The sequence below is a fragment of the Salvia miltiorrhiza genome, chromosome 2, assembly GCF_028751815.1.
Source record: "Salvia miltiorrhiza cultivar Shanhuang (shh) chromosome 2, IMPLAD_Smil_shh, whole genome shotgun sequence".
Taxonomy (NCBI): domain Eukaryota; kingdom Viridiplantae; phylum Streptophyta; class Magnoliopsida; order Lamiales; family Lamiaceae; genus Salvia; species Salvia miltiorrhiza.
In genome coordinates, this window is record NC_080388.1 from 47,776,585 (window position 1) to 47,787,301 (window position 10,717).

The following is a 10,717-nucleotide window of genomic DNA, read 5'->3' on the forward strand; positions in this document are numbered from 1 at the left end:
AGACACTTCCGCCGCTTAACAACACAAACCAGATCTCACTCTCTCTCAGCCAAGTTCAGATCGGAAATCGCCCCCCCCTCTTCTCATCCGGCCGCCGCGAACCGCCACCGGGTGCCGCCACCCTCGTCTCCCTCGAATTCCTCTGTTTCTGCTCTACCACCTGCACACAGCGGCGGCACTGCTCCCTCCATAGACAAGGGCCGCGAATGGAGGATCTAGGGCTCGGCGGCGGCGGTCTTCCGAGCGATTCTGGCTCGTTTCTTTGAAAATCTCTCAGATCTTCTTCTACCTAAGAAAGTCTCTCAGATCTTTCTTTGAATCTATGGTTCAGATCTGGTGTTAAGGTTGTTGGCAGAGATGGTGGTTGTTGGAGACGGTGGTGGTGGTGGTGGTGATTTCTGGTTTTTGAGTGGATTTTGAATTGTTTCTTGGATTGGGAGGGAGACGAGGAGGACAGAGGGAGACGAGGGTGGCGGCGACTTCGCTGGAGGAGGGGGTGGCTGACGCCGGCGACTTCGCCGGAGGAGGGGGTGACTGATGCCGACGACTTCGCCGGAGGTGGGTGGATGAAGAAGAAAGTGAAAGGAGGAAGAAATTATTTTAATTAACTTAATAATTTTAATGGGCCCCACTCAATTAAAACATAACACTCCATTTCTTAATCTCCGTGCCGAAAAGAATGTAGACGACTTTAATGGGACGGAGGGAGTAATAATTTCTCATTGTTTGATTTGGTGGAGATAATAGATAAGATTGATTTGATGTGATAGTATATATGGTTAGAGAATGATCGATTAAACGATCAACCCAACTTTAAGTGATAAATAATTATTTAATTGGATTATTAAAGTAGTCGGTTGAGTTATTTATTATAGACCGAATCATGCAAATTAAACATTTAATTTAATTGAATTATTTTATTAATTATATTTTACAATTCAAATCAAACATGTGACTAAATTTGATTAAGATAGCAAATATGAAATACTAGTTCCTAAATATTGCAGATACTCCATATTAGATCTATGATCACAAAGTACAAAATACAAATGGTAGAAAGTGTCAAACTCTAGAGCTTCGACACTATTTAATTATTGAAACTTCAAAACTGTTGACCGTTGATTGTAAAACTCAGTTTTGCTTAAGAAAATGAAAGTACGGAAAATTTCGAGTCAGTCAATTAATTAGACCTAGAGCTTGTTTGCGGCGTATCAATATCAATATGTGTGTGTTAGCTAAGCGGAGGTAAGGAGTTAATGTCTAAATAAAATTAAAGATTTTCGATTCGAATTCCTTATATTATGATTTTTAAATTTTTTTATTTATTACTGTTGATTTATCAAAAAAAAAAAAAAAGCTATGACGATCAATGAATGCAAACTGATTATGAAAACTAGAAATTTTATATTCCAAATTAATACACAAGGATTAATTTTGTTTTTAACTCAATCTTAGAAATTAAAAAGTCACTGCAGGCCACTACATATAATCATTGAGACTTACTTTTTCTTAAAAAAAAAAGACATATTGTTTCGACTTACATAAAATGAACTCGTAATAAAATAGGATGGAGTGTTACTTACAAGTCAACTAGTATGCCCGTTCGTGCGATGCACGACGAAATTAAACTTAAATGACATTTTAAATAAATAAATATAAATATTAAATGGAATCAAAATATAAATAAATGCAAAATATAGTTTAAAAATAAAATATCAATTACTTAATAAAATTTCAAATTTAAAAACATAATTTTCAGTTATGTATAAGGTGTAATGATAATTATAATTATTAAATAATTTTAAATTATTTGATAATGAAAATTAGTATACACATTATTATTATTGAATATTCCTCATAATAATAAATAAATAAATAAATATTTTCTTAAACAAACATAAATAAAAATATTATAAAATTTTAACAAAGAGAAAGAAGATAAATATTTTAAAATTTTAATAACCTATTCATTTTAAATTAATTTTTGATGATTTTTATATCATAAAATTAATATGCTTATTGAATATTTTTTCACAAAATCAAATTTGACTATATTTAAAAAAGAATTAAAATTATAAAAATTGTAAAAAAAAATTGATAGAAGAAGAGAGAAAAAGTGAAGAGAAAAATTGGAGGGAGAAAACTCCTCTTTTATATACTTCCTCCGTCCACGAAATGAGTACCCATATTTCCTTTTTCGTCCGTCCACGAAATGAGTACTCATTTCCCTTTTTGAAAAGTGTACCCCACACATCTCTTTAATTAATACACTCAAAACGTGTGGCCCTTAAACTATTCATACTACACTCCATACATTTCTTAAAACCCGTGCCGTCCACAAATGGGTACTCATTTCGTGGACGGAGGGAGTATTATATAGATGTGAAGCAATTTATCAATTGCGCGTTTTCTCGAAGAAAAATTTGTAATTAAGTCTAATCCACTCATGTTTCGATCAAAACCTCGTCTTTAAAAAAATTAATGAGAGTTTTGTGGATCTTTTCGAGATTCTGATGAAACTATACGAACAATCGACACGCACGTACTAAAAAAAACAATATACTCACATGATCATTTTGAAAAATGAAACATAATATTTGGCTACTAATTGAAAAAAATACAAAATTTAGCCATTTTCACGTTTTAGGAATGTTTTTCCCTTAATTAGGGCGGACCGGATTCGAGTTTGCGCATGGATTAGGCACATATGACACTATTAGTGCCATTAATGTCATATACTCTGTCTTATGTAGTGTTGGATGAATGGTACTTTTGATCATATTAACGTCATATACCTATGTGCTGATATTATTTAGATGAGTACAATTATATGACCATTTTGAACACTTCCCCGTAGGATTTAGATTATCCATTTAGGGTTTAGATTATCATTTAGGGTTTAGATTCTTCATTTAGGGTGCTGCACGAATGGTACTTATAGCCATATTAGTGTCATATACTCTCTCTTATGTAGTGTTGCACGAATGGTACTTATGACCATATTAGTGTCATATACTTTCTCTTATGGTCACTAGTACCATTCGTGCATGGCACTATTGGCACTAATAGTGCCAAAAGTACCAATTTACTTAAAATGTTATTTTTCCCGGTTGGCATATATGACACTATTAGTGTCATATGTGTCTAACCCGAATTCAACCCGAATTCGATTCGCCTTTATTACAGGCAGAACAGTCTTTACATGTAATAAATGGCTAGATTTTATGTTTTTTCAATTAGTGACCAAATATTGTGTTTTCTTCTTCAAAATAGCTATTTCAAAAGCGCGTGCTCTCTATTGAAAATCCATAATTTTTTTTTTTCGCATTATCATTACATGTGCTTATGTTTTCTCTCTTCTATAGTTGAACTTTCTGTTTATATTTAGAGGGTGTTTGGCTAAGCTTATAAAATGTTTCAAGAGCTTATAAGATGCAGTTTATTAATAGTTTGTAAGTTGTCAAAGTGTTTGGGTAATTTAGCTTATAAGCTAAAGAGACAACTTTTAGTTAGTGAGAGAAAATTTTTGTTAGAGGGAGAAAATCGAAGAAAAATGAAATTAGAATGATATATAATGAAAATAAAAAATTATAGTTGAATTATTTTTATAAAATGAGTGTTGCTTATAAGATAATGAGAAAATAAGTTGGGGGTAAAGGGACTTATTTTTGGGGAACTTATAAGCTCTTAGAGCTTATTTTTGAAGTTTATAAAAACTCTTTAAAAGCTTATTTTGTCAAACACTTTGAAGGAGCTTATAAGCTCCTAAATAATTTATAAGCTCTTTTAAAGAGTTTATAAGCTCAGCCAAACTCCTTTTTTAAATCAGTGGCTCATAAATACGTATTTGCATATATAATTTCATAACTCAAAATTAACCACAGTCTAGCTTGATACTAAAAGGCTTGGTCCTAATTTTACCACAAAAATAAACGTCTACTCATAACTTAATAAGAAACGTGCCCAAATTCGAGCATAACAAAAGCATTTTACACTGACTAAATTTATTTTCCCACCTTGCAAAACGACGTACGAAGGGATATCTGATCAAGCCCTGGACCACACCTCCAACTCTAATATCGAGCTGGCATAGACATATTATGTCTACACAAACAAACAACACATATATAAAAATAAATGTAATTGAGCTTAGCATAATCACAATTTCTAATAAACCATAAAAATTAATTAATTGTTAGTTTTGTTTGGAGTTTTGAGCAGAAATCCATCCAATCAGCAATGATTCTTCTGAGGACGCACCCCCTTCTCTGTGGCAATCTGGGTTTCTCCTCCACCGCCGGCGCCGGCGCCGGAGTTTTGCCTCCGCCGCTGGTGGTCGGCCTCACATAACTCCCACTCCCATTCATTTTGCAATCTTCTCTTGAGTTTGATATGAATAATGGACTTTCTTGAACTTGATGAATATAATATACTCCCTTTTTATGGTGTATGTGATGAATATAATAATGGACTAGTTTTGCTCCAATTAATTAATGGTGTATGTGATTTGTGTATATATAGATTCATAGAATCTTGGGGTGTGAGAGATAAAACCGTGCTGATCTATACGCGGAGATGAAGAATAAATATATATCCAATTAATAATCCGCAGCTGTCATTTAAAAATTGGATGCCAAAGACTGATTCAAATTAATTATCGAATAAGCTAAGTTCATTAATTGAGGTGGTCTCGGTGCATGCATCGCCCACAGCCACACCATGTCGCCTCCCTTTTTATTTACCGTTTATTTTAATTAATAAATATAATTGGAGGTTAATAAATTTTAATTAGGATTAATAAACTCTGGTCTTAATAAACATTGAAATCAACAATAAGCTCAATTAACTCCTAAATAATCTAAAATTAATACTACATAAATATTTATTCGCGCAGTATGTCTCTCGAAAAGTTAAGCCTAATTTGATGTGATTTTTTTATATAAACATTGCAAGTTTTTTTTTTTTTGAGACGGAAACAATATTATTTTTATTCAAGATCATTCCGTACAATATCCCTAAGCCAACTAGGGAAATTTTGAGACCATCGCATAGGATGCTCAATACTACACGCAAACTGCTAGGGATGTCAATCTAGCCCGAAACCCGTGGGCTAGCCCGATTAACCCGCCATCCGAGAGGGTTAGGGTTTAATATTTTCAACCCGATAAAAGTTACAATCCAATTAGCCCGTAACTGAATAGCCCGGCACCCGATAGGGCCGGCCCGACTAACCCGATGGGCTAGCTCGAAACCCGAATACTAAATATTTAGAGATAAAAAAAATGACAAAATATTATAAAGTCTCATCATTTCACTTTTCTGTATATTTGAGATGCTTTGCTTCTATGAATTCAAACTATTGTTAGATATTTTATTATTTTTTCGTTAACAAAGTTGAACATTTTATTGTTACCAACTTATTTTATATGTTATGCAATCTTGATGTTTTTTTCAATATCTTATATTTTTGCATTTCATGCTTGCTATATAATTTATATCTTTGATTTTTATGTATATTTTATGCATTATATATTAGATCATTAAAAATAACAAAATACAAATAATTATTTTATTTTACGCATTTAAGCCGACTAGCCAGCCCGAAACCCGAACGTTTAGAGTTAGGGTTGAAAATTTATAACTCCACGCAAAAATCTGAATATCCCTACTCCATGCAAGAGATCTCCAAGTATATAACTAGAGCATTCATAATATCCCCATCACGGAAATACTTCATTCCAAACACCCTACCAACGACCATTCATAACATTGCAAGTTTTTATTTTAACAACAAAATTCTGTTGGGATAGCGTTAGAATTGGGAATTGGGTACACTTATGCATTTAAATATTGTGAAAATACTGAACTAATATATCTATCTATCTATCGCTCCATAAAACATCATTTTTACAATATTTTATTTACTCAAATTTATAATTATAATTCAAAAATAAGGACAATTTATAAATAAGTAATTATTCTGTTTCTTTTACCACATATCCACTAACTTACCCACTACTAAGTACTAGTACTAGTACTAGTTAAATATTAAATGTTCTATTGTTCATTGTTATACTATAAAATATTATTAAAATAAAATGATGGCTCACCTTTCTTAATTTAAGTACATATAAGACCCCCCCCCCCCTATTATTCGAATTTAAATAGTATATTAAATATATTTTATTTATATAAATATAAAAAAGAGTTTTAAGTGTAACTTTTTCCATTTAATTAATTTCTCTTTCTTTTCTTATCTTTTTATCTCTCTTCTTTTTTTTTGATCGGGCAAAGTCATGTTAGAGTTTTAAGTGTAACTTTTCTTATCTTTTTATCTCTCTTCTTTTTTTATCTCTCTTCTATTCTTTTTATTTTTATATTGAATATTTTCTTAAAATCGTTATTGACGAAAAAAATATTCAATATACATTTTAAATTAAAGATTATAACAAGATCTTTAATTTTGAGTAAAAATTATCAAAATAATTTTGAAATTAATAAGTTATAATTATTCAAAATTTCAAAATAAATATTTTTTTCAAACTCCTCTCTCCTATATTCTTAACATACGCGTTATTTTTTCTTTGCTTTCTTTTCCTATATTTATTTTATTTTCTACTTTTTTGTATTTTTTATTGACATAGTATTTTTTTAATATAACTTTTAATGCAATTAAGGAGAAGAAAAATATATTAATGGTTAAAATAAGTTTTATAAAAATATAAATTTTAATGCAATTAAGAAAAAGAAAAATATATTGGTTAAATTATGTTTAATTTTTATAGTTGGCGTGCTCGATCCTAGTAAATGTTCTAGTTTCATATAGCATTTGCATCCCGTGCAATGCACGGGAAAATATTTTTAATTTTTATATTTATATAAAATTAATACTAATTCAATTTTTATACTTATAAATATAATAAAAAATAATTTTAATTGAATATATTTGAATTGAATATTGAAAAAATAAAAAAAATTCACAATTATAAAATTTGATATTATGAAAAAAAATAAGTTAAGAAAAATTAAAAATAAAATACTAATTAAAAAGAAATAAAAATATATTTATTCAAAAAAGATGAGAGAGGAGAGAGACATTTATAAAACTTTAATATTTAAACAAATTTAATTTTTACATTTTAAATCAAATATTTTCATAAAATATCATATTAAAGCTCTTATCTGGATCTTTAATTTGATATGCATATTAAATATTTTATAATTAATTAATCAAATTTCACAATTTTGGAAAGAAATGTAACAACAAATAAGAAGCTAAAAAAAATGAAAATAAATAGAAAAATATATAGTTTAAATATAAACCTTCAATTTTATTATAACTACAAAATAGCTACTCAATTTTGAAATTGATTTCAAATTGAAAACTCGCCTTTTAATATAGTATAGATAGATGCATAAGTATATATCAAGCAATTGCAAAATGTCTAAATAGTCTAGAAGGATGGTTTATTTTTCTTGGGTCGACACGTATAATCCCAAACGGTCATGCTTCTAATTAAATTAAGTTATACTTTGACCTGTACTGAATTCTTCTTCTTATTTATTACAGAATTTTAGTTGGGTGCAACACTACAATTAAGTCTTATCGTTGTCCGTAAATCTTGATTATTATTAATCGACGATTCGCATTCGCTTATAGTTACCAGCCGTAAATGAAGTTCTCAAGAATTTATCTTTAATCGAACAGCTAGCATAATATTAATTGATTCAGTTTTTTGAGCTTAATTCCTACTCTTCTTTGCCCAAATGAAAGCGCTAGCTATGTTTATCGTTGGTGTAAATTTAGGACAAGTTTATTATTTTAACGTTTTTTGTTTGAAAGCGCTCCCTCCGTCCCATAAGCTTAGACTGATTGAGATTTTCACAAAGATTAAGAAAAATCATTGGAAATGAAAATATACAAGTAAATTCCCTAGTATGCACATATTTATTATTTAATGATGTATTAAAGTGGGAGTAAATTAAAGAATTAAATAGGGATATAATAGTAAATGAGTAAAAAAATATTACTTTTTATGAAAACAAGCCTATATAAATGAGACATTCAAAAAAGGAAAACAAGCCTAAGCTTATAGGACGGAGTAACAATTTTGTTTTATTCAATTCATAAAAGAAATTAAAGAGAAAAACGACGCCATAATTGTTGGTCAGCAATTCGTCATCTTACAAATGAGCGACCGCCACGTAGGGCAAAACCAAATTAAAGCCGCCACAGCCACTTCCGTATTTCCAATAAATTTGAACCTAAATTATTCCAATATTTTATTATAGAATGTAAGGCTGAAAGCCTGAAACCTCTTCACTACGTTAAAGTGATGCTAAATTTTATAGTTTCATACTAACTAAAGTTTCTTTTTGAAAATTGCTTTGTTGATTCACCTTTAATTAACTTCACCGCACTCTAATAAATATTAGAATCAAAGCAGCGACCCTATCTATTTTTAGTAGGAGTATTCAATATATATTGTTGAAACATAATAATTGATCCATTTGGATAAGTTTTCAAACTTGATAATACTCCATCGGTCTCATGAAGCATGACACTTCTTTTCGACACGAAAATTAAGAAATTAGTATTTTGTGTGTTAAATATGATAGGTGAAAAAGTGAAAATGTAAATAAAGGGTAATTTTTTTGCAATTTTTAGAAATGTGTCATGCTTCATGGGACAGACCAAAAAGGAAACTGTGTCATGCTTCGTGGGACGGAGGGAGTAATTATTAACAAATTTAATGCTGAATTGCAAGTTGAACTTGATTGTGGTACCAAAAGCGATAGATATCTGTTTTGGATCATAAAGCGATGCATATCTTTAATTTTACTTGTTATTTGCCAAGATTTCGGTCCAAAATATACAGTCACCTCCACAATTTGGCTAAATGGTCTGTTAGCATAATTCGTGCCAGAATATATCTAAAGAAGATCCAACTTATACGTACTATTATAATATTAAGATATATGATCATCTCCAATGCAGTTGCAAAAGCCAATGTTAATGTGTTTATGCCAATTATACAACTTGGCCAAGAGTAAAGAAAAGCATTATTAAAATAAAAATATACGTATCAACAAAACAGTTGATAAAATTACTACAATTAAGATTTATTTACTTAAGAGGAAATAGTGCGGAGTACACATCCGATCCATCACTCACACATGAGAAATAGTGCCACCCAAGTCCCGCACGCTGATACTGTCGGATCTGGACGTCAACACACCTCCCTCTACCTTCAACGGATCTGGGCGGATCTGTTGCCACCTTCGTTGTGGGGGAAAGAGGAGCCGGCATCATCGGGCGGTGTTGCGCCACCGCTGCCGGAGAAGATGGGCAGAGAGGCAGCGGCGTCGGTGTTCTTCGTCGATGGTCGTCTGGTCGAGAAAAGCGAGCGAGAAGTTAGAGGCGGCTGCGGCTGGGAAGCGCCAGAGCTAAAAAATGAAAGAGCGACGACGACGGTGGCTGTTGGACTGATGTCGAAGGGAGGCAGATGAAAAGGAGAGTGATTTCCAGTAGGAGAGACCGAGGGATGAGAGGAGCCGGTTGCTGCCTGCGGCTTTTCCGGAGAAGAACAGCAGCGGCGACAGCTTAAGGGAAAGAGAGAGCGTGAGTTGGGAGAAGAAAATACGAGAAGAAGAATAAGTGAGGGATGGGGTACGTGTTGACGTGATTGAAGAGAGAGAAATGAGACATATCTTGAATACAAAATGGATATGCACAATACAAAATGACAAACCTAACCTTTATTATATAAAATAAATTAAATAAAACCATAATTAAAGGTTCAATTATCACCGTTAGATTAAACAAGATCGACGCACAGGATTTGGTCTTTATTCTTTATCTAAGGGAGTGGTCTCCATTAAACTCTCCCCTATATATATATACATATATATATATATATATATATATATATATATATATATTATTTCCTAACATAATACACAATTTTATGACATGATCAAGATTTTTATGTAAAATAAAATAGGGTTAGTTGCATATAAATTACTGAATTTTCAACAAATTCTCATTTTGCATACGAACTTTAAAATCTTTATTAAAATTACTCAACTATTAACTTTTTTTCTCATTTTGCATATTTGTTCATTTTCTATCGTGGTGACATGGCATAAATATACTCATTTGGCATGAATATACTTGCGTAGCATAACTATGACCGTGTGGAAAAATAGAACTAACATTGTAATGTATAGTTGGATGGAAACGATGTTATTTTAGGCCCAAAATTTGGCCGAAAAATGGACAAATATGTAAAATAAGATGAAATTAATAGTCGAGTAATTTTAATAAAGATTTAAAGTTTATGTGCAAAATAAGAATTTGTTGAAAATTCAATAATTTATATGTAATTAATTCAATAAAATAAGTAATTTTAGTATGATATAAGTGATTTTATTGTATACTAGTGTGTAACCCGTCGAATTTCAACGGATATTAATTGATGTTGTAATTTATAAAAATTGGTGCTTTTAATACTAGATGATAGATCGGTCCATTCTCCCAACTATTAAATTCAATTCCTCATAAACAGTGGAGATTGTTGAATTCTTGACTCTTCTTAGTCAAGACAAGTTTCTTTAATTCTTCAAGAAAAAGTAGTAAGTAAATCTTATCATTAGTTTTCTCAAAAAGAAAAATAACTTATCATTAGCTGGCTTCTCACTGTCTACCATTTTTATT